We start from the raw sequence: 26,311 nt of genomic DNA on the forward strand, positions 1-26,311 counted from the left end.
ACAGTTCTGGATGATGTAAAGCACTTGGGATTTAAGACAATTAGCTGTAAATAAAATCAAGGCAGAGTGATTCAGTCATGCGGAACACAAGCATTCTGCCCAGAAAACAAGGAAAAAGAAGCTGCTGCAAATAGGCAAAAAACAAAAAAAGTCACGGCAATTAAGCGTGACTGAAAGACAACGATAAGCAGCGCTTAATATTCAATTACAGGAATTTCCTTTTAGAGTCATTAAGCGTTTATTAATCTGATTTGTAAAGCATTGTGAAGTGCACTTAACGATGCACATTTTTATCTTCCCCTGCAAAAAAAAAACAACAACCCAAAAGTGCAAACTTTACGGCTCAAGGTTTGTCTTTTTTTTCTTCCCCTTTTTCTTTTCAGATTGACGCTGCACAACAGAGCATCTGGCTGACGGCTGACTCGCATCTTGCGGCACCTTGGCACAAACAAAGGCGCTCCGACGACATTAGGAGTATGAAAAGGTGCAAGGACGGACGCCTTAATAGGTTTCTCGTCAAACCAGTCAAAACGTCTTTGAGAAAAGTCCGCATGGATGCAAAGGAGAGCGCGCCTTTCCCCTCACTTGCCCTTTAATGCCCGCCTCTTCCCGTGCATGCGTGCATGTGCCCGGCACGGTCATGAGTCTTGACAGAACATTCCGGGGGGCATGAACGCGGTGCCACGTCCGTCCGCCGTGCTCTCCGCGAACGCCCACGCCACGTCCTGACAAGGTCTCGCTAGCTCCTTCTGCGTAATTTAACACAACTTTCTCCCGGACGCGTTAAAACACGGCTCGCGTGTCTCGCCGGATATACGCCAGGGTCCGAACTGCCGGGGCCCTTTATTGTCATCTGAAGTGGGGTACACACCTACTGATAATGGGGAAAGATTAGGGACGGGCGAGTTCTGATACCAGGAATTGGTAGTCGCGACGGATATCGATACTGGTATCGGCCCCCGCTCTTGCGGCCATTTCTCGGTCAGGAACTGTCAGATGCTAATTATAGCTCTTATGCATACTACATTGTATTTGTAATGAACGGATAATGTGAAACAGGAAACGGAAATACAGAGCAGCCTTCCAAATTCAAAGCATGGATTTCAAAACAAGATCAAATTAAACATCACATACTAAACAGCTTGAGGAATTCTTAATTGAATTTTTGGGATTTTTTTTTCTGGCCACTGGATTATTTGTTTCATCTTATTTATCGATTTTTTGGAAATTCATTTTATTGTGTGCTCTAGGCTAAATGACTTTTATGAGCAAATTGGAAAAATACAAGTGCCATAATTTCATCCAATTTTAAGGAAATTTGCTGGCACTTGGTATTAGTAGATTTGAGTATCGTTATCGGTCTAACAAAAAAAGTGGTATCGGACATCCCGAGGCAAGATTGAACGTTTTTACGCCGCTTTCCATCAAAGTGGGCAAAGGCTCGATTCTAAGAAAGATGTGTCTGAAAGATCATCCTGAGGGATCGTCTTGTGCTGTGGACGGGTTTTTCCTACCTGATCTGAACAATCGCAAATCGTTACGTATGTGGTCAACACAATTTGGACAAAAGCACGGACTCCGAGGTCATGATGTGAAATGGAATGATGACTTTCTGTGACAATTTTTACATCCCACTGAGCCATGTAGCAATCTTCAACTCAAGCATATACAGCAGTGGCAAACTACGAAGACGTACCAATTGATGGTGATCCATTGTTTAGCTTTAATGGCGGTCCGTGAACTACTCGAGTTATTGTAGTCTTGAACTAGCAGCTCTCTACTCGCCTCATTGGCTCTCTACTCACTCACACACACACACACACACACACACACACACACACACACACACACACACACACACACACACACACACACACACACACACACACACACACACACACACACACACACACACACACACTCCGCTTCCTCCGACTTACTTCGCTACCGTTGACAGTTTCCGGTAAAACAAGCCTGATCCTTTGCCTAAGCTCTACGGCTCTGCTATCCGCTGAGCTTCCTAGCCGGGGACTCCCGTCTCCGAGGCTCCCGTTGCTCTCACATCTTCGCAACCCCTGCTTGACAGCTTCATGTGATCCGCACGATTTTTGGGCAAGACTATCTGGCAACCCGCCCGACCCGTAGGGATCTAAATCCCACGGTTCATCCTCGCAGGTCTACCCCCTCCTGCACTTATCCTCTTCCTCTTGCCGCTACCTCTCGATGTGCGACAAGAGTTTGACGAGAGGACAGGTAAGGCCCCTGAGGGGTCGGGGGGGGTCAGCTAACTGTATGTTCTCATGTAAGGTGACAGTTTTTCTTCCTCGTGGCCTTTTACCACGGATAAAAGTCACCAGTACTTTGTCGATAAAAAGGTGACAAGGAAATACGGATGTTGAGAAACTGGATAATGTTTAGTCGGCCTTAAGAAGAATAAGATGGTTTATGTGAAGTATACAGTGACTGTTGGTACGGTAACGAGGCATACGAGTTTCCACACGGAACATATTACCATGTGAGAGAACAAGCAATGGAACCGCGTAGCTCTCTAACCACAAATCGACTCCGTAAACAACCACAGTGCAGCTCAGCCAGTGGGCAACGGAAGCCATGGCTTTTTGCTGCACATTTGGCAACGGGTTAGAAAGATATTTATTTACATTAATTCTGCCTAGAGACAACATGGTTGTGGACCAGTAAACGGTGAAAAACGTTTAAGCCTTGGGGGAGGTCTACAGTCTCTGAGAACTCTTCTTACACGCAACACAAAGACAGCATTGGGAAAGTTTGTTTTACTGAAGAGTTGGCAGCATGGTGGTGGAGTACATGAAACTTTTTAAGGTTTTTAGCACAGGTCGGCTGTAGTCACTCGCTTTCTGCTACCCAGAAGTATCCTGGTCTCCACTATTTACAAACATAAACTAAAAGGTCTTTAGAAAATAGATTTATGGCTTTCTATAAAACAATATAAAAGCCAACCTCTGCTGGCATAACTTGGAGAAAATGGCGGATCTGAGTGAACTTAGACTGAGCAAATGAAATTATCTTTAACTCATTCACTCCCAAACAGGTTTACTGAAGCAACCCCCTTTGCTCCTGGCTGTTTTACTGGATTTTGACAGATTTTTCCACGCCCACAGAATATTGTGTTCTATTGCTATAAAAACATGGAACCTACCAAAAGAAAGATGAAAGCTAGAGGGAAGCTAGCTAACTACATAGCATGACATGAATCGGACATTGAAGACAAAAAACAAGCTCAGAATAAATGAAACATGTCAAAATAACACTATTTAAACACAAAATGTACTTGGTAGAAGTCCCAAAAATAATGTCCTAAAGCATATTGATGTGACAACAGGAAAGCGTGGTGTTCGGTTTAGGTGAACGGTATGGGATTTTTTAATAGGTTTTTGGTGAACTAATGAAAACACACACACTCACGCACACACCCACATACAAAATAATAAAAAAAAATAAAAGATAAAAAATTATTTAAAAAAAGAGAGCAATGATGATGACATGTCAAATCGGTGAAATTACCGAATGAACAATACAGAGCTCTTAGAAGGACAAAAATATATAAATAAATAGGAAAGCGTGGCTATTGTTTACCAATAGGACTCGATATACACGGTTGCTATCGCGTGAACTCAACTCTCCAGCGTGAAACCCCGTGATCTTGTGGTCTGGCAGGTGCAGATTTCACGGACAGCTCACGAAACGCGGCGTGAATTGCAGTCCGTGCGGATGCCGTACGGAAAACGCACACAGTCAGTGTGAAGTGGGCGTTATATATAATATATATAATATAGCTAAGTTTCATGATTATTCACAAATCTGTTTAAAACAGTGGGGAAATTTCAACATGGCCCCGGTTGATCTCTTATACCCTGCTGCCACCTGCTGGTCATTTTTGTAATAACTACCATTGCTTCAACCATTCTGTTCAGTTCAGAGGCTGCATCAAAGCCTTCTGTATGCTCTAGCATAAAAAATGTATACATATGCCTTTTAAATTACGATTTTAGGAGCAAATGAGTTAATATCTCAAAAACTGGGGTGGCGTGGGGGATCTGGTTGGGATGCCTCCTGGATGTCTCCCTGATGAGTTGTTTTTCACGTACATCCCACTTTGAGGAGGCCTCAAGGACGACCCGGAACATGCCGGCCAGAGTTTGTCTTCTGGTTGATCTCGGAATGATTTTGTGAGCCCGGACTACTAGCAGCACTTGTCATTCCAGTAGTGGTTTCCAAAACCAACAACTATTATGCCCACAGCCAAACCAAAAACAAAAATGACTGCCATGTCGCTCATGCAGTCGCCACATCCACCCCTCTTTATTTATCCAGACATAATGGGTGGGGGTGGAGAGGGGGGGGGGGCACCCCCCCAGTCCTGAAGCCCCTGTTAGAAGCACTCCTCACCGCCCATGTCACCAGGCCATGTCTGTCATTTTGGATCGGCTCCCAAACACGGGAGGCCAGGAGGTTAATAGGGACCAAAACAATTGCCCGGGCGCAGACACAACAAAGACCGTGGGAGCAGCTCGCCCGTGGACGCGTCGTCTCCCAGCATGCCCTGCGAAGCATCCCGCCGCCGCTCCCCCGCCCCAACCCCTCCTCACCCCCCCCACCCCCCTGTCAATAGCCTCGTCCGGTGGACGCTCATTTATACCCATTTGCAAGGTTAATTGCCATTTCATCGGCGTCTATTTATGCCATAAAAAGCCTTGTTAGGGGCGAGCTAATAAAGTGACAGCGAGGATTGCCGCCGAGAGGTAATTACCGCATACGTTTAACAGCCTGAGCCCAGAAAAGTGAGGAGGATGTGGCGTTTGTCATCTCGCCGCCGTAATTGTTTCTCTCCGCTGGGGTGGTAGAGATGGCGGGAAGCTGTTGAATATCTCGTTGAGACAAGTGTGTGTGTGTGTGTGTGGGGGGGGGGGGGGTAAGCAGTGAGGAACATGTATGATATGGATATGTGTGCACAGCAGTTACTAAATAAGCAGTTGTTTAAAAAAAACGGTAACATTGAAAATCTGAAAACTTTATTTTTTTCAAAGTAACAATTTCACATTATTCATTCTAAATCAATGAAAAATATTTGTAGTTCAAATCTGTAGCCTCATTTGAATGTATTTTGCCAGTTTCTGTTGCGCCTTTCCAGCCAGAATATACTCTCAACAAATAAAAATGCACGTTGAAAAAAAAATAATAATAATTTGCCTATTTTTCTCACGTTTTTGAGATCCTTTAGAATCCATCCGTTGATCCATCTATTTTCCCATAAATGATATGAACATACCAAATTTGAACATGACTGTGTGCAAACTGTGATCTCTGTGATGACGGACGGACAATTATGACTCTTACACGGTCTGCCCTGATCTCCCCGATCGATTAAAACAGTTTTAATATTTTCTCCTCCATTTTGAATCAAGATTGTGAAATTGTAGTGAGAAAATGCACTCTTTACAATGCTTCAGATACACACTTATAAACAAAAGACAAGCGAGACACTCCATTGTACAGTTATTGCACCAATGCAATTAGATGATAATGAAACAGAAGTACTTCAGAGCCTCTTATATACTTGTGTAATGATAAGATCCATTTAGACACGCCATCCCCACCCATTAAAATCATTACAGCCCCCCCCCCCCCCCCCCCCACAAAATTGATATTTTAAGGTCAAACAGATATGTAGTATTTCTGTGACGACACGGCTTTTTGATCCATGTGGACTAGACGTGAGCTCAGAGCGAGACAGTGTGGGAACGGCCAAAGACAAAAGGGGGAGGGCGAGGAGGGAAGATGGAGGGGAATACAATGAAGTGGCTTAGCGAGGCCGAGGCTTCCCAAATCCTTCCGTGTGCTCACACGGGGAGCTAAGGCAGGCAAGGAAGAGGAATAAAAAAAAAATAATAATAAAAAAGAAGAAGACAGAGTCCAGTCTTTAGCCCGGTGTTTGCTCAGCAAGCTAACCTGGCTGTGAGGGAGGCGGGGGTTGGCGTGTGTCAGCAGTTGGACTGGGATGAGGAGGCTGCTGTTGGGATATGGCGGAGTCATCACCAATCTTCTCATGTCATAAAATGTATTGTGTTATATATGATGGCTTTAATATCACCCTAGTATGTAATATGTATAATACTGTATAGTTTGTATGAGTTGTAATTAGACAACAGTTATTGTAGTTGTAGCAATAATTTTGAAGGAGAAAATAGTGACAATAAAATGGCCACCACAAACCAAAATGGCTGACCTGTGTCTTTTCAGGCATGAGAGTTCTTGAGACTTTTTTGTGGGTTTACTCATGATAGACATGGCTGACAAATGTAGTGGTTGCGGTGGCTGAATTTTGGAGCGGAGAATTTTATGCTTGATGGCGACGCATCAAGGACCAAGCTCCGCTCACATGCAATGATGAAGGCAAAAAAACGGTTCATAATTTCATGTGCCCATCTGTCTAGGTATATGAAATTCAAATTTGGTAGCAATCGCGCAAAATCTGTCGCACAAATTTGTCTTTGAAGGTCCTCAGGAAAGGGCCAAAATAGCCGCTTTGAAAGCCAAATGAAAGACTTCATATGTGTGTTTTTCGGGCAGAGCTTCTTCAGACTGTATTTGTGCATCCACACATGGTAGATGTGTCTACCAAATGTCATGATGCTAAGAGAAGCTAGCTTGTGGAGCTGACCTTCAAAAAATAAGAAAGAAGTGTAAAATAATACTAAATATAAAAAAAAGGGGTAGAAAAGGTGAGGGGGGGATTTTTTTTTTTACCATAACTGCAATTATGTTGAAAATATAAAATATTCATATGTAGAAATATTGAAGACAATTTGTGCTTCCACTAGAATGGTGGAAAGATCATGTTTCTCCCAACTTCTACAGAGAGATGTAAAAAAATAAAAATAAATTCATAAAAACTACTTTTATATTTTTTTAACAAAATAATATTTGTAATATTTTTAAAATAAAATAAAATTTAAAAAAAAAGGAAAGAAAAGTAACATTTGAATTCTATATTGATATTTGAGAATATTTTTCATGAACTCTCTAACAACTGTAAGTCATTTGTTGCTTTCACCTGGACTCAAAATAAGACCATTACATATAAAGTGCCTTGCAAAAGTGAGTGCACCCCTCACATTTTCATAACTATTTAATCATATTGTTTCACTGAATAAATGGCAAAGCGTCAATAATTTGATCTCAATTGTACATTTTCACTTTTGTTGCCAAAAGATTAGACATTCATGGCTGCGTTGAGTTATTTTGAGGGCAGTGCTGCCTTGAGATTAAGTTTAAGTTAAAAGTCCCGCCGCTCCGTTATAAAAGTTGTAAAAAATGGACCGATCAGGTCAATTTGACCCAACTTTCTGTGTTTTATACAAAATGACCCAATTTTTTGACCCAAGTAAAGGATCTGAACAATATTTATGAGGTATTTTACATGAAAATACCCATTTCTTTCTCAAATTCACCCAAGTAGAAGATCGGTCCATTTTTGACCAAAAGTTGGGTTAATTTTGACTCCACTGTTTTTAGAGTGTATATTGTGCTGCTCCTGGTGTGCGAGGCTTGGCAACCTATATATTGTACATGGAGACCGTCTCAGCTCCTCACTACGGGACCAAAAAATATTCACTCTCTTCGAAGAGGATAAAGAATATATGCCTGTGAGCATTGTCATATCACCCGTCTACATGAGTTTCAACTGCAGTTTGTGTTCAATTATCTGTTGCTTACAAGGTTATAACACTGTGAACCCGAGGTGCTTCCCAGTGTATGTTAGCATCAACCTAGCAAACTTGAAGGCAAAGCTGTATGGTTGTTTTGAATACACGCTGTGTATTTATTTGGAACTTATTTTTACAGGGGTACCTGGATGTTCTCACTTTCTTGAAAACGTTGCATCAGGTCAGCTTCAATTGGTCAAACACTGCACCCCCCCATCCCCCCCACCCTCACTTAACCCTTAAGAGAAAAGCGATCAGGGGGTGTCCACTCCCAACACACACACACACACACACACACACACACACACCACTTACTGCATTTTGTCAGACTCAGCAACAAATCGGACAGTTAAGAAAAAAGATAGGGAGTAAGGGGGGTTGGGTGGGGGAAGTAGTATCGATTATCCTTCAGAGCTCCATGTGGGCCACTTTCATCGATTAGGAAGGAGAGAGGGGCAAAGCACAAGTGTTCCCTCCCTCTCCTCTTTCTCTCACTCTTTCTGCCTTCTATCTCTCCGGGGCCCTTTGTCCGTGACGAGAGCGATATAATGGCCCTTTGAGAGGGAGCGAAGGAGGGAGACGGGAGATGGCGGAGGAGTGATGGAAGGAGGCAGGGGCGGGGGTGCGAGGAGGGATGGCGCGGAGGTAAAGAAAGACAGCACGGCGCGGAGAGAAAAGTCTCAATGACAAAAGGTCGGGGCAGCTGGGCTTAGGGCGACGGGGACCAAAGGGAGCAGCGGGATAATCTGCTAAAGCCCAGAAAGGAGAGATTCAGCATGCGCGCCACCCTCGTAGGGCCTAAGAGCAAATTTGCACATAAATAAGGAGCCAACTTTGCTTTGAACGGGAGGTCGAGGGAGAGAGCATCAGACACACAGACAGAGAGAGAGAGAGAGAGAGAGAGAGAGAGAGAGAGAGAGAGAGAGAGAGAGAGAGAGAGAGAGAGAGAGAGAGAGAGAGAGAGAGAGAGTAAGAGAGAGTGCGGTTGAGACTCGGCTGCCTGCTGGCTGGACCGACGTGAGCATTTCGGGGCCTCTCATGTTTGAGAAAGTAAGCAAAATAGATTTATCATCCTTTTTTTTTCGCCACCTCAACCCCCCCCCCCCCCCCCCCCACTTTAGGTACTTCTACCCCAGGCCTCTTTCTTAGTGTGGCCCTCAAAGACTTGTCTGTCTTCTCTATTGACATCGCGAACACTCGGGGACGTGTGTGTGCGAGTGTGTGTGTGTTTTCGGAGAGATGGGGGTCTTTGTTGTGGCTACTCTGCACCTCCAAGATGCTGCCTCCTACTAAGTTCAACTAAATGACTAAAAGTCAAAGCCAACGAAAAAAGTATATATATATATATATAAGAAAAATAGTTTTAACAATTAAAAATGCAAATATTGTTTTTAAAAGGTTTATATTGTTATAAAACAAAAATAAAAAAAAGGTATATTTTGAAAAACGAATAAAAATACATTAAAGAAAAATATATTGCATATTTACCATGTGTGTATATATTGTATATATAATATGTATAGCATATACAGACTATACATACAGCAAATATATTTTTCCTTATAAATAAATACACAAAAAGGGAGAAAAAATTAAGAAATAAAAAAATTCGAAAAATATATTTGTAATAAAAAGTGAAAATTACAAAGCATGTTAAAAACATAAAACATGTTAAGCATACGGGTAGTGTCCTCATTTGAACACTGACACTATTGTCAGTTTGTGTTGATGCGCCCTATGTATTCTTAAAAGGTTAGAACTTTGTCAACATTGGTACTAGTTTTGTTAGCCTGATTAAGGCATTTAGCATTGTGTGTTAAGTTATGTGGTTTGGTTAAATACAACAATCTCTATTGGGAATAAACAGCTTGGATGAAAAAGTTTTTACGCAAACAATTTTTTTTTGTCGCCATCAAATTTGGACCAGGTTCAAAATTTCTTTTGACGTTTGTGACCGTTAAAACAGGTTGTGAACGTCTGGCGAATGCCTTTGCAACCTTGAATGAACACTGCTGAAAAAAGCCTAATTTGCTACCAAGCCTTCGCCGCTCAGTGAGATACAGGCTTCAAGAACACATGATTGAGTACGTTTACATGCATGCAATCAATAATACTTTTAGAACCCAAATATTGCCAGTACTCGGTTTTTTAGGTTTTTCATCGCCGCGTAAACGGGATTGTCATGTGGACGGATACTGTTTACAAGTAGATGGATACCAATTTGGCTTTCTGTGCTGAGCTGTAAAAAAAAAAAAAAAAAATGAAATGGCAAAAAATGAAAATAGCGTAAGCACATTACTCTGCGGATGAAAAGAAACTACAGCATTCCCTCAGCAAAATGATGAAATTCAATCAAGAATTTGATTGATGGACCACAGATAGAAATTATGTTTTTTTTTTATAGTATCCATTAACTAAAAATACAAATAATTCATGATACAAACAAAATACCGTTATATCATATGATTACATATTTGGATATAAACTTATATCGCATAACTCTACTTAACGGTGCTGAGCAAAACTAATGCTTGACATTAACTGGATTCTAATCATCCCTAAGAACATTTTCATACCAATTTCTTGAAATGTATTCCTACCTAATATAATGAGGCATCCGGCGCTTGAAAAGGCAGAGCTGGGGGGATAAACTGGAGTGTGTGTGTGGGGGGGGCTTTGAAGAACGAGCCGAGCCCGTCACACGTCCATATTGATCGGCCTTGGAAGTTATGAACTAGCTGTCATTTCCCTTTCATGAACAGCTCAATAGCTATTGACTGTGGATGAAAAGCGTGCCGGCATTAAGGTGAGGACAAAAAAAATAAGTTGAGACGAGGAGCACTCAGGGCGGAGGATGGTGTGTGGGGGGGCCCTTGACATCGGACTCTTACAAAAGGCCGACTCGGACAATAAATTCACGACCACGCGTAGCTTACGTAAGGCCAAGGCAGACACTACAGAAGCATGCGGCAAAACAAAGTCTTGATGTAATGAGATCACCCAAAGAACAAACACACAGTGGGGGTAGGGGGGCAGGATGGAAGATAAGGATTTGAACCCGGGATCCAGAGGTGGAGGGATTTGGTCTCGTCGCCATCCCCGCTGCGAGTGGACACCGACCGGCCTCGTGTCGCACAGTTGGCGGGACGCCCTACAAGGCGCAGATAAAGGCAGCGCTTTCGGGCCTCCCCCTAATCCCGGCTCATCCCTGTTCCGTGTTCCGTCGCTCCCGCGCGACGCTTAGCCGGAATTTCACGCCGGAGTCTTCACGCAGACCTAAAAGCCGCGTGCTACGCTAAAGGGATAAAGAGCACGCTGGCAATAGGATGAGCAACCTTTTGTCACTTTCACCTGCTTTGCTGTCTCTCCGCCGCTTCTTTGGGTTGCAGGTTTTTTTTGTCCTCTTCTGATCAAAGTCAGCTAACGCCCGAAGTGAATGCGATGACGAAAGAACGACATTTTAGCAAAAATTTTGTTACAGCCGCATTTATTTGGACATTTACTTTCCGCGACGATGATGGACCTTCACTTTGCGGTGCTGCCCTCGTTCCTAGCTGCCAGGGTATTTTTAACTCATTTGCGCCCCCCAAAAACTTATGAGAACGTTCTATTTGAAATATTGCCATGGTCCTAAAAAAATATTTATCCATTTTCTAATGTTTTTTTATGCTAGAGCATACAGAAGACTTTGATGCAGCCTCTGACGTAAGGAGGTCGCTCAAAGCAATGGTAGTTGTTCCACAAGACGGCCAGCAGGTGGCAGCAGAGTAAAAAAGATCAACCTGGGCCATGTTGCAACAAGCTCTTTTCCCCAGTGTTTTCAACAGGTTTGTGAATAATGGTGAAACTTAGCTATATTCTAATGCTAATTGCTGCAAAACAGAAACATATACAAACATACTTTTTTTTTTCCTGATGAAAGAAGAGACTCTAATCTTTCTTTGGTAGGTTTATAGCAATATAACACAATATTCTGTGGGAATTGCTAAATTAGTGGCGTAAATATCGACGGTGCGTCGCGCCGGGGCCCATGACAGAAGGAAGGAAGGAAGGAAGGAAGGAAGGAAGGAAGGAAGGAAGAAAGAAAGAAAGAAAAAATGGGGGAAAAACAGCCAGTGTTATATTTTGTAAATAGGATCTCGGCGGGTCAGCCCCGCTGTGGGAGGTGGAAATTTCATCACCTGACTTCGGCATCAGTCAGTCACGATGAGTCTCGATGACGAGTTGAAAAAAAAAGGTGGTAGCTCGTGTGTGTTTGCGCCATCGTCGTCATACTTTGCGGCGGGGAAAAAAGAAAGGACCCAAAAATATATAGATATTTTTAAACATGACGACATGAAAGCTAATATCCTCAAATAGACGTGAAGGACAGTCAAGGGCAGGCAAAATCTAGTGCCCCGCTCCCAGAAGCGACATTTGACCCTCTAGGGGGGGTCGATAGGGGGGGAAATTGTAGGGAGTGAAGGCCCCAAAAAACATTTGCACCGGGGCCTCTCAGCATGATGTCATGCAAGTGGTCAAAATCCAGTAAAACAGCCGGGAGCGAAGGGGGTTGCTTCAGTGAAAATGGCTGGGAGTGAATGAGCTACGACGAGGGCGGATTGGAATAGCTGAAGCTAGCGAGGCTATTCCACTCGGCGCGATCAACACAAATGCCATGAGAAAGTTTAATACTAATAATGGAAACATTTCTTCTGTGTGGTCAACAATGAGTTTGGACGAGTCACCAATTCAGTCAGTTAAGTAGTTACCAGTTAAGATGAATAGCCTAGCCTCTTATAAGTCTTCTACTACTCTCATCTTCTTCTGGATGCCCTGTGCTGCCTCACACAGGTCAGTCTTGGTACTACAAGCATGCATCGGGTTTGGTGGAGGAGACTTTGTGGCGGTATTACGTATGTGGTGTGCAGTAAGCGACACCAAACACTGATTTGTTTCCCTTGCCATCTATGGGGTCTTCTACGTTTTAAATAATTGGTTAAGATGTTAAAAGTAAGTATGCGAGTAAGAGAAGAAGAGTTCACTGCAGAGGAAAGCGTCTCATCCCAGAATAAAGAAGCAGGGTGATGTGCGTGAGAATGAGACACAGGAAGGGGGGCAGGCTAGAGAAGAAAAGGAATTAAAAGAAGAAATTAAAAGGGGGAGTGTAAATAAGGAAGGTAGGTATCAACCTCCCCCAGCAAATCTTACTTTGCTGAACAGCGGCGCCCACAGAAAGGGACGGTTTTGAATTGCCGTCCCCGCTCAGGCGCATCGCTCCGGGTGCAGAGGGAGCAAATCCGCACCAGAACTAAGTCCCGGCGAAGAATGAGCGAGGCGGGAAAAACAGCGGCTAAGCGCGTTAGCTTCACCTCCGCAAATACGCGCGTGTTGGCAGCGCGCTGAAAAGCCGAGTGGCCCTCGCGCCGCGCCGAAACAATGACGACGGAGCGGCGGGATTCATCGGTGACGACGAGCCAAAGTGAAAGCTGTCATTGGCTTTTTTTTTGGTTGTTTTTTTTGTGCGTTATCTCCAAACCCAAACACATTAACGGCTATTCACAACGTGGTGTGTTGACTCATTCAGCCCATTTATCCCGGGCATTTTTCATCATTTCTGTTTTTCTTTAGGGCAAATTATCCTCTCCAGATTGTTTTTTTTTTTTTTTTATTCTACAGTCTAGAGATACATTTGCATGATGAAACGCTTCACCACAGCTGAAATCCTCTAAGAAAATGTGCCATTAGGGAGAAAGCCAAGTGCGTGTATGTATGTGTGCGAGTGTAGGTGAACTTATTTGGGTTTTGTGACCCGGTGGTTACCTTTAGATTTCCTCCTCTCGCATCCTAATTAGAAAATAAATAGGCCTATCCCGGCAATGTCGGCTGATTTCTGGCCTGTCTCCGCCGGTGTGCTCGGGCATAAAGCCCACTGCTGAGCAGCTGACTCTGGCTTTGATAGCGCCGGCATCAACGGCGCGACCTAATGGGGTGCATGACCGAGAGATCCGAGGCGCCCGGGCCCCCTTTCCATATGCATCTACCCCACCTCTCCCCCTCCCCCTCCCCCTCGCCTCTCTTTCGCCGCATCGCAAATCTCACGCGGCATTACCGCGGCTAGAGGGCGGGCGGGCCACGCTAGACTAGCGATGTTCAGTCACGTAGCATCACAGTAAATGGGATTTTTCAAATTTGTATCGTGCTAGTGTGTGTGTTTGTGCGTTTGTGTGTGAGGGTGCAAAAACGTGAGCGTCGGCTCTTTGGCTTGGTAATTTGCGAGGAGCCAGTGTGCGCCTGCATTTCTTATCGCTGAATTTGGAACTGAATGCTATGGCTGTTTGTAAGCAGCAAGTAGATGCTAACACATTAGCAACGGGACAAAATATCGGTATTGTGAGATCATTTTTGGTAATGTACAGTATTGTTTCCTAACCTTCTGTGAACAAAGGAACAAATGTCACATAAAGTAGGCTATATACAGTGGTGCCTTGAGTTAAGAGTTGAATTTGCTCCGTGACCACACTCATGACCCAAAAACATTGTGACATTAGCCCCAACTGGTCTAAATACGGTATTCTGAAAATGACATCACATTTGCTCAGGTCTCAGGTAACAACCAATCACAGCTCAGCTTCAGGAAACAGTTGAGCTGTGATTGGTCCCTGAGCAACTGTGATGTCATCTTCAGTCGACAGCAAGTGGCAAAATGGCCGCCCCCTGTGATGGATAAAAACGTCTGGATTTTGCTGCATAACTCGTATTCCACAAATGTAACATCAATCAGAATTTTATGTTTAGACTTATGAGGTCACATAGAAAATATTGTCAAGAAATGTTCAAGGTTGACTTCCCCTTTAAAGCCATACACAATTAAAAGTCGCAGATACTACAGAAGAAAAATGTGAAGGACTTATCTCAAATCTTCTCTACCTATTGAAATGAATGGAAATGCCAATGTGCACCGGTTCCGATTTAATTGTTTTCACGCGCACTGATCAAATTCTTATTATTAGATTTGATCTAAACCACGCCTCTCGGGATAAAATCATGATCGGAAAAGCCTTGATCGGGTCAGATTATTCCAAATGGAGTGTGTACATGAAGCATTTTAATTCTGATAAGGTTTATAATCCAAATAAATGCGTCCATTTAAACGTAGCCATCGTTAGCGCAAAAGCTTAAGCCTTCTCTTAAAAAGTCAAAAACAACAACAACAACAACAACAAAAATCCTACCATGCCAGAAAACAGTCTTGTACAGTCGTGGAAAATTAGTATATTGTATTTTCTGTTGCTGAACCCAAACAACTGACACACAAAATATTCCGCACCGTTTTTAAACATTTCTGTGCTCTTTATATTTTTTTTTTTGGTTTGGACGAAGAGAGCGGAGACTCACAACTGCCGGCTGTTACTTAGCATTAACAAACCAAATGTTGACAACCTTGGAAAATGTACGTAAAGTTTTGAACCGATGATTGACAATAAAAGGTACGTCTTCCCTGCACAAGTCTAATTGACAGTTTTTCGCTGGCAAGTTACTCCACGTGATGTCGTCCTCCAACATGAGAGTTAAAAACAACAACAAACAAATGGGCGCGGGGACTTCTACGACACACGACAGCTAACTGGGAAGCCGTTTAAGTTGTATGTTAATTAAAGCGGCTTGCGCGAGACTCCATTGACAGTGAACATGCCCTTCAAGGTGTTCTTTGTGGTTCAGCACTTCTGTCAAGTCATTTTGCTTCACCTTTTGTTCTATGCCTGACTACGCCGAACATTACGGAACACAGTGGGGCCCGGTAATAGATGTTAAGTGTGTGCATGTGTGGTCAGATAGCTCACAGATGACCCAATCGCGTGTGTATGCGCACTGCCAAACATACAATCAGGGAGGTCATTTGACACAGTAACTAGGGATGGTAAGAGAAGATTTGAAAATGGTGTATTTTTGTAAATTTGGATAGGTACAAGATATTTTGGAATTTATCCATTTAAGGTCAACCTTTTTTAGATTTTTAATAGGGGGGTGTGGGGGTTCTAAAGTTCCAAGGGCTAAGTTTTGGCCAATATTCGAATTATTAAAAAAAAAAAAAAAAAAAAAAGCTTCATGACAGCCTATTTAAGAAAAATATATATTTTTTAAATGCCTAAAAATTAAGGTTATACTTGTTTTATTTACCATTTGTCATCTATCCGACAATTATATTTAATTTAATATTATATTATAAAAAAAATTAATTTGATCATTTAATTTAATAATTAAAAATTATTATTTGCATGTAAACGAGAAAAAAGAAACGGAATGACCCAAAAAAATCCATATACAGTATTTTTAAGAAATTGATTCATACATTATAGCTTTTTTAAGGGGATAGTATATTTAAAAAAATATAGGGTAAATGTCCATGTTCCTGTTCAACTTTTAGTTGTAATTAATAATTTAAAATTATTCACATGTAAATGAAAAAAAAACACGGAAAAAATTATATATATTTTTAACAAATTGATCAAATAATTTTTTATAGCTTTTTTAAAGAGATACTATATATTTGTTTTAAACTATGCAGGGTAAAATAAATAAGTAAATATATAAATGTCCAAGATTCTATTCAACCTCTTGTTAAATGTAATTATCTTTAAAAAATACAAATTTAAAATTATGAGAGTCCCTTCATTTATGCAGGGCAAAAAAATAAGTCCAAGTTTTGTTTCATTTAACATTTAAAAATTTACAAGAAAAATCCCATCTAATAAAATCTAATTGGACTGATTTATGGACTGACGCTTGCATACTATTTCAGAAGCACGTGTGCAAGAACTTGATGTCGTCTTAGCTGTAAAGATGCGTCAGCTTCAGTGTTTGAGCCCCGGCTGAGGTCTGCGCTCTGTGAATACTTTGCGTTTGTCTGTAAAGACACGCTAGCGTCGTCAACACTTTCGACCTCTGCTACGATGATTATTTTGCATGTCTTCGAGTCGCATTTCATTTGGATTCATGAGCACACTTGGAGCCGCGTTTTGATAAGCGGAGCGAGTGTCAGTCGCCATCTCATGTCTAATTGCTGGGCCGTCTATCTGAAGACGGGCACCAGACAGGGTTTCCCAACTAGTAGATCAGAAACGGGGCCGCGGTCTTCCATCACAACGGCAAGGTCACTTGTCACTTAGCATGCCTCGGCCACTGCGCATGTTTGATTTGCTTGACACATTAACAGACAACTGTGACATTTGCTTGTGGATGCTAAGAGGACAATGCCCTTTAAACTCTCGTCGGCGCACTCGGCAACCTCCCTCGGACGCCATCCTGCCCCCCCCTCCCCCCCACACACTTTTTGTGTGCTTTTAATCGCCAATTAGAAAGCGTTTAAAATTCATTGCAATCAATTAGTGTTTAACATAAGGTGAAGTTAAACAGTATACCCGCAATCATCTCTTGCGCTGCCCTCACACACTATTAATCACGCGCATGCATTATGCAGCCGGCGGATTGGGCATCAGCACTTTTGAGCTCGATGGAAACTACGAGGATTCCATACTCAAAACATTGTCACTCTCTGTAGATATGATAGGAAATGACTCAAATTAAAGGAATGCTTCTATCTTAGTTCATAAATGCCAAACAATAGAAAAAAATATGTGGGGGTATATATATATGTTTATTTCATTCTCAACTTGTGATATATGGACTATTCATTGTCCTGAAGAGTTTTTTTTTTTTTTTTGCTACATATACTACAAACTGCAATGAAAATACAGCCACTAATAGCTAAACCCATGGCAACAAAAGTGAGCACACCCCTCAATGAAAATGCCTAACGTGTCAACATTTGGTTTGGCCACCATTATTTTCCAGCACTGTCTTAACTCTCTTGGGCATGGAGTTCAGTGACCAGTCTAAAAAAGTTCAACTTTCTAAGCAAAGTTTATATGAAAATTAGGGATGCAACATTATCCAAACACCACGATACGATATTATCACGATATTGTGGGGAGGTTGGCGATATTAAAAGAGGTCTCAATATTGTAAAAAAAAAGAAGAGTTCATACAAAAAAAAGCACAATATTGTGCTTTTGTCCATAACAGCAATGCATATAAACAACCTACAATCTCGAATAACACTTAACTAATTTGCTCCCAAAAACAGATATATACGTTCTATTTTAAATATTACAATGTTCCCAAAGACGTATTTATACGTTTTTAAAATGTTTTTATTTATTCATTCATTTTATGCTAGAGCATACAGAAGGCTTTGATGCAGCCTCTGAACTGAAGAGAATGCATGAAGCAATGTTGGTTATTACAAAAACAGCCAGCGAGTGGCAGAAGAGTATAAGAGATCAGCCAGGGCCATATTGCAACAAGCTCTTTCTGTCAGTGTTTTCACCAGGAATGTGAATTTTGATGAAAATTCTAATGCTAATTGCTGCAAAACTTCTTTTTTCCTGGTGAAAGAAGAGTCTCTAATCTCTCTTGTGGTAGGTTCCATGTTTTTATAGCAATGCACGCACACATTGAGTTCGTCCACATATTGACTCGGTTCACAAGCATATTACGTTCCCCTTCATCTGACGATTGGCGTGGATTTTAAACATAGAAGGGCCAAAATATCCCTTACGAAAATGAGCCAGAACTGCACAAATGGAAATCAATTAGACATTTTTAACAGATGTGCTGCTTTTAATATTGTGACATGACGACGAGGATATTGTGGCAGTTTTAATATCGCCATATTGCAGTTATCTCAGTTACCTCACTTATGAGAACTCATCCTGAAAAAATAGCTTTGCAAAACTCTGATTTTTTTTTTTTTTGCAGCAAGCTTGTCAATACTGCAGTCCTTCTAATCACTGAGCCACCACAGAGTCTATTTTGTTCGCATCTCATCCGCCTTTGTGCCCTGACCAAGTTGACCAATCAATGGCGCGAAAGGTCACGACGGCTGACCAGTAGCCAAGCGTCCGATCCACCAATGGCGAGGGTCGCCCTTTGAGCACGTGCCTAAAGCTGCTCGTCGTGCAATAAAGTTGATTTAGCACTGGGGCGCTACCTGCCCAGCTGACGCTCTTTTGGTTTTTTATGTTGCCGTTTTGATTAATAATGGGCCGAGAGGGATTTATTGTATGTGGTACATTTGCCTCAGCGATTTAATAATGGTGTAGGAGGAACGCAATTAATCAGGTGTGGTTGGTCCACATGTGCCCGCTTTGCTAAAAAAAAAAGTGTAAAATTAATGACTGTGAATGTGCGTGCTTGTTTGTGAGATGCAGAGTAGCGTGTGGTCGCGAGCTGCGCTGGTGAGGATAATCTTCAGGAATGGTCAACATGAGGTAAGAAGATGTCCACATCAAGTCCACTTTATGACCATTTTGGATCTTTATCATAAAATTCTGTGTGTTTTATTGCATGTAAGCTGAATGTTTTTTAAAAACATTTTGCAATCCATCCATCCATCCATCCATTTTCTGTACCGCTTGTCCTCACAAGGGTCGCGGGGGTTGCTGGAGCCTATCCCAGCTGGCTTCGGGCAGTAGGCGGGGTACACCCTGAACTGGTTGCCAGCCAATCGCAGGGCACACAGAGACAAACAACCATACTCACAATCACACCTATGGACAATTTGGAGTGTCCAATTCACCTGCCATGCATGTTTTTGGAATGTGGGAGGAAACCGGAGTACCCGGAGAAAACCCACGCAAGCACGGGGAGAACATGCAAACTCCACCCAGGAAGGCCGAAGCCCGGACTTGATCTCACAACCTTTGCACTGGGAGGCGGACGTGCTAACCAGTCAGCCACCGTGCCGCCCACATTTTGCAATAATATTCCTTAATATTGTTTTCTGTTGAGTGACAGTGCATTGTCAATCAACAGAAAACGTAACGTTTGTTATGCTAACAAGCTAAAAAAATCTGAAAAATGTATCAAATAGTTCCGAAGTGGAATCCAACCGTTTACTGCCACTGACTTAAATATTACGCTTTACAATAGTTAGACAGAGTTTGTCTAGGCCTGCTTGACATGTTTCTTTCACAAAAAAACGTTTCTTTCTACACTAGTCAGAAACTTGATGTGTTGTTTTTTTTTGTTGAAACCATCCCATATTATACTGCTAATAACAACATAATTAATTTTTTAATAAGTTTTAATGTTTTGATTGAATTGATTCTTGTTCTTAAAGTCCGTTTTTTCGTCAGGGTTTGTTCCAGTTCGCAAATGTTCACCAAATGTTTGCCAACAATTTTAATGATTTGGAAATTTTCAACATCTTTGATTTGCTTAACACATTAAAAGGAACCCTGACTGTAATGACAAGTTTGCTTTATATTATTTATTATTTATCGGCATCACTGCATCCCAACAACTTGGCTCCAAGATCAGAAAACCGCACACCATCCCCCCCTTTCCGTCCTGCCGTGCCTTTTCTCAGGCTCTAACAGGTACGGCACCTCCCACCCGCTCTAATCATCATGTTCCGACGAGCCTTGGCACCGTTGAAAAATAATGATGCGCTGTCCTGTTGGCTCATTTATCAGCATGTTTTACAACAGGCGCCGGCTGCAAGTAATTAAACTCTGCCATCACTACAATGAGCCTGCCGCACCACCCCCCCAACCACCCACTTCCCCACCACGCTTAATAGACACCCAATGAGACACTGGAGGCCTGCGTGGTAATTGTAGCCGCGGCTATGAGAGCGGTTGTGTGTCATCGAGCCCTGGTAGAATATCTTATCTGATCGTACTTTATTCAGGTCTATGAGAACACCGCGCAGCTTGACAGCGGCATATTTGTTTTGAGACAGGAAGTGTAAGTGTATTGCACTCTGGCCACACATCTACTTGGTAAACAAACACAGCGCAGCTCTGCCTCTGGCTAGCAAACTTCATGGCTAATGAGGTGCTTTTGTCAGAATGTCAAACTTGTGAACTCATCACGTGAATGTGAATATCAGTGCAGAATGAGTCCAGTCAGTATAGATAGTATTCACATGACGTCGTGTGCCCCACATTGTGTGCCGTTCAAAGGTCCATGGAACGGACAAAGAAGTGTCTGGAATTTCAAAGATACAACAAAAGGATTTCCAACTGACAAAGTCTACCAAAGTGTATTCTGACCATTTTGATTAAGGTAAGTGTTGTTGTAAGATGGTAGAAATGCTTTTACCATAATGTGATCATGATATATGTGAGCCGCTAGCCGTGGCTAGCTCTGGCTAAAAATAGATCTGGGGGTCAAGAAGTTTGATTTTGAGATCTCCGAATATCGTCCTTAAGATCTCTTAATTTCCTTTCCCAGCAACCCAAAAGTAGAAATTGTTGTTAAAGTGTACGAAAATAAGTGATGAATTGACAATGTTGTTGTTTTTGTTGTAACATGCTAGCGCTAGTGGCTAGCGCGTTCGGGAAATAAGCTAACTTGGTTTAAAAAACACCCGAGATTCTTCACCTCTAATTCACAAATGATAAATGCGCGTAGTAACCAATAAAAGCCGAAAGTACAGAAGACGCAAGAATGTCCATGTTTTGGGATCGAGCCGTCCTACCTCAGAGCATACGTGATGTTGCCATGTAGTACGGTCCGGGCAGTAACAGCAAATGTTTGAAATCCAATCGATTCCCCGAAATCAAACGTTTCAACGTCAAAAAAAGTGTTGAGCTAAATCTTCCGCATACGTCCTGCTTAAGAGGAAGCTGTGGGTGACATTCATCAATACCAAAAGAGCATTCTGTGTAAACAGAATTGGAAAGTTGACCCAGCATGAGGGTCCGAGTCGCGATCCCGTGACGTCACTGAATACTTTCTATAGCTCCATAGTCAAGGAAACAAGAGGATGCCGCCGAGGAGCTAAGGAGGAGTGAGGCTACGAGCCCGGATCGTTCAATAAACAGATAAATACCTTGCACGGTTAGTCTGCCCACTTATAAGATTTCCGTTATAATCTAATAAAGGCACAAATTGATCCTCTTGTGGGAGCATGAAATGCAGGAGCAATACGCGATCCACATCGTTAGCGGGCCTCCCGATTTTGCCGGCCTCAAGAAAGCAGACAAAATGAGTCCGGCAAGTCATCTCCAGCTCGTCCGTCATCCCCAAAACAATTATCGGTGCTTTTCTCAAGGATATGTCGGCGATTAAGACGCCTGATCGACAATTTGCATCGCCAGCCTCGCGACGTGCGCTACTTTCTTAACCATACCTGCGCCATTTAGCATCACTTACAGCTCTAATGGCGCGATTACCCTTCACCGCCACCAATAATAGTACTCTCAGAGATCCTTCTGCCGTTATGACCCTCGCGCGTATCCCCTTCAAACCTCCATTTAGTTCCCGGCGTCTGCACTCAGCCCGTCCCGAGGCCCCCCCTACTTAGTTATCGATCCGGCAACCCCCAAATGCTACCTTCCAAGTCCCTAACGCCACAATCCTCCCCCCCCCCCCCATACTTATCTGGCTCCGTCCTTAACCGTGATCTCGCCGCCCACCTTAATCCCCATGATAATCAAATAGGGCCCAGATTGGCCTTTCAGTGCAGTGCCAATTAGCCTGCAAGAGTGTGCGCGCCAGCTACATGGTGGATAGCGGTTAGCGGCAGAGGTGGCGGCAAACACAGTGGTGGTATCCAGGGAGGCTGTAAACATCCATTAGCGGTTAACCGTCCCGACTCATTTTTTTTCCTCTCTCCCCAAAGCTCTCTCATTAGCGCAGCCAGCCCTGACAGGTAAACAGCACTAATGGGAACGGACTATCAATAAATGCCTCCTGTGTTAACAGGAAGTGCGAGCAGTGGGACCAGATAGAAAAATAAAAACAGTAAAGGCTAAAATGTGGATTCTGTGATATAAATAGAGAGCGCAGGTATGAAAGGAAATGTAGTAGAACCTCTAAGGTCAAACATAACGCTGAGATGTTGGTGGGCTTCCATTTTTTTCCAGATTTAAATATCTTCCCACTGGAAATAACAAGAATTATAAATAAGGTCCATCCTTTCAGGGTCAAACAGTCGTCATCAATTAATCGTCCAAGCAAAAGTAGAACCAACGTAACATAACTCGTCTTGGTTGTTTAAGGCAAGGCAATGCACTTTTATTCATATTTATACATCATGTTACAAAAGTACAAGTACAGTTTTTAACCTGGATTTAAAAGCATTAACACTTGCAGCATCACAGCTGAATGTTGATGCACCTTGTTTGCTTTGAGCTCTGGACTCCATAAATTGACCTTAAGTCTCCTGACTTCAGAACCCGACCGGGTTTATATTCCATCAGCATTTTTTTAATGACTTCAAGTCCTAAGTGATTTATAGACCAATAGCATCATTTTAAAATCTATTTTACAGCTGACTGCGAGCCAGCGTAAAGTATTTAAGACTGGAGTAATGAGTTCTGATCGCTTCCATTTCAAATGTTCACCTTTAATCGAAAAAGTCTGAAGTTTTTCATTTGGTGTGGAGTCCTTCAATTTATGTCTCTGGTGGGTGTGTCCCCGTTCGGATTAAAGGTCGGAAGTCTTCATCAAACAAGGAGAGTCCACATGCCTCGATTCAACTTTTGCCGAGAACCGACCATCTACACAGGCAACGTTTTAAGCATCACTTTATAATTTATAAATCCTAACATAACACACTCCACTTTTTTAGGCTCATAAACCCCAGTTTGAGAATCACCGCTTTAGAGGTGTATCCATTATTTATTATTTTAAATCATTATGATTGCACAACCTCGGCTTCATTCAACTTAAAAGGTTCCGCTGCTAGTGACACAAACATCGGAAACGAATACATCATTGAATAAAATCTAATCTTTTGAACACTTCTTTGATGCTGGCGTCGTCGTCACGTGCAATGGCTTCACTCAGGTGCTTCCAGGGTTGAGTTTGTGTGTGTATGTGTGGATTGCCAACCGTGTAGCCTCCATCGGCGTTAATGCTTCTATTTGCGCTCACATGAAAAGAGGAAGGGAACTAGAACTGGAAGGCAAAAAAAAAAAAAAAAAAAAAAAAACAGAGGCTAAAGAAAAAGACGGAGCGGGTGGGGAGATGATAGAGCGATGTTATTTATGTTTGGAGCAGGTTCACTCCGAGTTCACCTTACCATGAGACGTCCCCGGGCGGTGACAACCGACACTAGTGCGGCGGCAATGTCTGCCAACGTGGGGGTGTTGAGTATCTTCAACCATAAACCTGTGTGTGTGTGTGTGTGTGTGGGGGGGGGGGGGGGGGGGGGGGGCTGAACTGAGGGTCAACCGCCGAGCGGGAACGTCTCGGGGAGGACAAAGGATGCAAGGCTGGGAACGCCACTGTGTGCTTCACGGGCCTGTGACCAAGCCTGCGGAGCACTAAATCAGAACTGGATGAAGCCACGGAAACACACGCTCACAATATACTGCTGCTCAGTCATTCACGGCGACACAGCTGTACATGTAAATGTACCGTATTGTAGGGAGCTTCCCATTTTAATCCTTTCGTATATGTACTATTTGTCTCAAATTGCACTCAATTTGACAGCATTACAAATACCCAACAAATGTTTCCTAAAATGGTGCATGACACTCATACGCACACCCCAAAAATGTAATCTGATAAAAAATTTTAAATGCTAAATGGTAAATGGTCAGGCTTCTCCAACCATCCGCGGCGTAGTGTAGTAGCTTGCGGACAGATAGCGAAGGCTAACTTCAAAATAAAGTTGAGCAAATAATACGCTAACTGCAAAGCAAATAGCCTTAGTAGACTTTTACTTTGAAGTTGGACCGTGTGAGCGTCGTGGCGTGATAGCTAGCTTGATTTCCCTTTTCCCAATTTAAAATAATATTAACAAAACTGGACGGGTTAGTCTTAGAAAACCTAAAAAAAAAATGAATAAAAATTAAAAATATTAAAGCCCAATCAGAAAACCTTCAACTCCGATTGAGATATGAAATCAGCTGTAATAACTCAAAAAATAAAAGTTACAAAAATGAACATTTTAATACACAAACTGTTTGTCCAGGACCACCAGACCGGATAGTATTAAGCCTCCCATCCTCAGTGCAGAGTCAGACATCCGCCGGTCTAATTACACCAGCTGACCTCCCACAGGTCGCCTGAGTAAAGCGCCCCCCCCCCCCCAAAAAAAAAGATCAATATTCATTCTTTAAGATCTGTCATCCGCTTTTGACACTATCGACCATGGCCTGTGTCTGCTCGCCCCCTCTTTCTTTTTTATTCATCTATTTACCCCCAACCCCCCCCCCCACCCCCAACCTCCCAATCAAGCAGCCAACCACTCTCCTCATTCTCTACCGAACCGTCGTATCAGCATTCGAATACACCTTGGCTGCTTACCTCCGTAATTTGCCCGGTTACAAGCTAGCATAGTGAGCAGGACTTACCTTCAGACTTGAGGTGGAAACTCAACAGAAGTCTTTTCAAAAAGGTCGTCCATCCAATGGAACCTGGAAAGACAATTGGCTCACATTCAGTCACATTGCCCACTGACAGATTAAGGTGAATATAAATAAATGTAAAATGGACTTTCTAATGGCCCGTATACAAATCGTTGGGTCTCTGGAGTGCTTGCCCACAACATCCAGTGTGAAATTAAACAACCGAGTCGTTTGTTGTGAATGTTCGTCTTTGCATTACAATGCCCCCGCAGTTTTTTATGCCCATTACTTGGCAAATAGGCCGGGTGAAGATCCTCTAATTTCAACAAGTAAACAAATTACACTCTCTCAAGGACTATAATGTCAGAGCAGAAAGTGAAGGAGAGCTGCAGTAAGTGATACGGCAAGGTCGATTCCTTTTGTTTTTGTTGTATACTGAAGACATTTAGGTTTCAGATCAAAGATGAAAATGAGACGAAAGGCTCGGAAATCCAGATTTTATTTCATGGTATTTACATCTAAATGTGGTGGTGAACAAAACAGGAGAGCTGAGCAAAAGTATTATTAAATGCACTTAATGTGAATAACATTTCATATTTGGCGACATAACCTTTATTTGCAAAAACCGCATCATGCCTGTGACCCGATGAAGGCCCTTGTTTCAGTCGTCTTGTTGATATGAAACCCAAATGTCTTCAATATACAATAAAAACAAAGGTAATGAACTTGCAATCATTTTGGAGGGAGTTTATTAGCTTTAGCATTAGCTTGTGATGAGCAGCACATACTGACACGAATGTTGGGGACGAAGGGTATTTGCGTTTGGTGACTTTGAGTGTCTTTGATTTTCAAGTTGCTCGGTTGATTTTTGTTTTGTCTTGTGTTGCTAAATTTGAAAAATGTGATTTGATTTTGCTTCAGACACTCGGCCACAAGATGGCAGCACCAAATTTCACGCCATCCGGCCACCATCAGCTGATGCATTAACTTGAAGTCTGTTGTGTTTCCATTTTTCTCTTTTTATTATTATTATTTTTTTAACCTATTGTATTTTACTACGTTTTTGACTGTTTTTATTTTTATAGTTGTTTTTACTCGATTTCATGTGTATGATAGTGTGCAGATCTTAATGCGCAGCACTTGGATTGGATTTTGTCCGATTTCAGTTTTCTCACAATCGCTCCTAAGAAAATGAGCACTGAGAAGAAGAAGCAG

General features: G+C 42.4%; 1 long non-coding RNA gene across 1 annotated transcript in view; it reads right to left on the reverse strand.

Moving 5' to 3' along the window:
- Nucleotides 1–26,311, reverse strand: part of LOC147172751 (uncharacterized) — a 259,688-nt gene that overhangs the window by 112,601 nt on the left and 120,776 nt on the right. Inside the window, exon 4 of the long non-coding RNA XR_015095416.1 lies at nucleotides 25,103–25,165. This is a non-coding gene — a long non-coding RNA (uncharacterized LOC147172751). The remainder of the gene's footprint in view (nucleotides 1–25,102; nucleotides 25,166–26,311) is intronic.

Source organism: Leptonotus elevatus, chromosome 6 (assembly GCF_054856555.1).
Source record: "Leptonotus elevatus isolate MCC_2025b chromosome 6, RoL_Lele_1.0, whole genome shotgun sequence".
In the NCBI taxonomy this organism is placed as follows: Eukaryota; Metazoa; Chordata; class Actinopteri; order Syngnathiformes; family Syngnathidae; genus Leptonotus; species Leptonotus elevatus.